Genomic DNA, 2,604 nt, shown 5'->3' with positions numbered 1-2,604 from the left:
CATATTTGTTTTATTCAACATATAAAGATGTTCAAAATGCGGTCCTGGTTTCTTGTTAAATGTATTCTGCTTTCTGATTGGTTGCCTCGTTTTGACAGCTCCAAATATATAAATCGCGGACAATTCTCGTTACCTATTACGTGCTTCGAAGTATCAGGAGAACAGAAACGTCAGAATGTATATATGAAAGTATAATATTATTCGCGCACAATGTATGGTCTGACTATTACGAATTCATGTAACCTCAATGTAAGTACAAATTGATTATCATTATGATTATTATATTTCAAATGGAATATCATGTGGCTATTATATATTATATTTTTATATCAATTCCTATTTTTATGATTATTATTAAACTTATTTCTATGTTAATTATTAAAATTAAACTTATAATTAAATCGTTACATCGATGTAGTTATCTAGTAAATTTTATCACTATCTAGTTTCTTGTAATAAATCTATATTCTTTTAATAAATCTTTTCACAGGTGCTTATAACTTGTAAGGAAACAAGAAAGAAAAAATTAAATGAAATATATTATTGATGAATTATGTAAAGGCATACCATTTGTTTTATTTAACTGTCTTCTCAGAAATATACATTAAACAGAAAAACAGAGATGATGAGTAGAAGATTGAGTAAGTTTTGCAACATTTTATATACTATTATATATAATAGTTTTAGAAAATTTAATTTTATTCATATGAAAACTTAAATATCGAACTACAATTCCAATGAATTTGCCAATTCATGTGATAATAGTATAGAGTAAAATGATAAATCAACGTAGTAATGCCAGTATATTAAACTTCAGTTGTAGTTACATAAAACGCCAAATATTTTTTAATGAATTGAGTCAAAAAAATGATGAGAAATGCTTATAGTTTATTTAAGAAACACAATTTTGTTCAAAAGTACATTTTGCTCACAATAATCTAAGAAAATACCACATAAACCTATTAGAATTTCATGTGAATGTAATTGAATCAAATAATATGAATGATTTCACTGTAAGTCATTCTATAGATAAATTCTTTATTGAATCAGATTTATACTTACAATTCTTTTTATAATGAAAAATGAATTCTTTGTCCTATCAAAACTACTTTGAAGCAAAAGAATTACTGAGTTTTAATTGATTGTCAATGAATTGATAATTATTGATGTGCTTCGAATAATATACATACTATAGTATATAGTAATAGTTTCTACTATTACAATGCTTTCAGAATGAATTGAGTTTAAAAATAATAAGAACTTTATATAGTGCATATAATATGTATGTTTCACATACAAGTATTTAATTAATAACAATAATTTCACTGAATTTCTATTTTATAGTGTTATGGATTTTTTCAATGTTACAAGTTATACATACTTTGGAAAATAATAATTGTTCGGGATGGTAAAGGATGGTAACAGTTGGTGTTTGGCAGTCGATGCGAATGCATCTGGATCAAGAATATTGTTAACGTATTTGTTGAAGTTGTATAAATCCAATTTCGCATTAATTTTAGTGCCAGTTATAGAAAAATGAGAATAAGGATACGTATATTGAATATAAACAAAACATAATGTAAGTCTATAGATTCTTTTTTCGTGAAATGAATTTTTATATTATGGATAATTCTTTAGGAAAATTACTGTTCCAAAGGAGCACTAATGCAGTACAGGATTTTAGTTGTTAAAGAAGGAATAACATATATTTATTGAAAACATTATTGATGTGTTTGATCACCTGAAGGAAATCTTGAATGAACATAATCTGAGTTTCAAAAATGATTTTAACATAAATCGGTTAAATTAAGAGATGAACCTATCCTAAGTTTTAAACATGTTCTATTGAAAGAGAATGAAATGATCTGATTATCAAAAGTATCCGGTAAGTACAAATTGATATTCATGTAGTTATTATATTATATTTCTAATATCTCAGTTTAATCATTTAGTAAAAATTAACACTATTTAGTGTAGCAAATGATTACATACTATTATTTAAAATGCTTTTTCTTGAGATAAATCTATATTCTCTAGGTGCTCATGACTTGTAAGAAAACCAGAAACATGAAAAAATATAATCGAAATGTATTATTATGTAGAATTATGTAGATACATGCCATTATGTTCTATTTACCTGCCTTCTCAGAAATATACAATAAACAGAAAAACAGAGATGATGAATAGAAGATCACAGCTTTGTTAAGTTTTGCAACATTTTATGTTGTCCCGTGCTTAAGATTGTGAAGTAATTATTGTTTGTTTAGTACTGTTTTAGTAAGATTTATTTCATTGACATTTGATATCAAACTTAATTATCCAACCGCAATTTCAATGAATTTACTTTGTCCCATAAAAGTTTGGTTCGTAAAAGCATTACTGTGTATTAATGAATTGACAATTCATTGCCCTTCATATTGATGAACTTTGAATAATATTTGTTTTTGCCATTAGAATACTTTTAGAATGAATTGAGTTCTGAAATAATTAGAATTTTATTTAGTATTTATATTATGTTTCACAAAGATTTATATACTTATCAACAATAATTTTACACTAATTTTTATTTTATAGTGTTGTGGACTCTTTTGCTGCTGCAAAATA

Source organism: Ctenocephalides felis, unplaced genomic scaffold (genome assembly GCF_003426905.1).
Source record: "Ctenocephalides felis isolate EL2017-DRISC unplaced genomic scaffold, ASM342690v1 CF-g0.4_SCAFFOLD_03570, whole genome shotgun sequence".
NCBI lineage: Eukaryota > Metazoa > Arthropoda > Insecta > Siphonaptera > Pulicidae > Ctenocephalides > Ctenocephalides felis.
The sequence above is the reverse complement of the archived record's forward strand: the minus strand, read 5'-3'. Positions refer to the sequence as shown.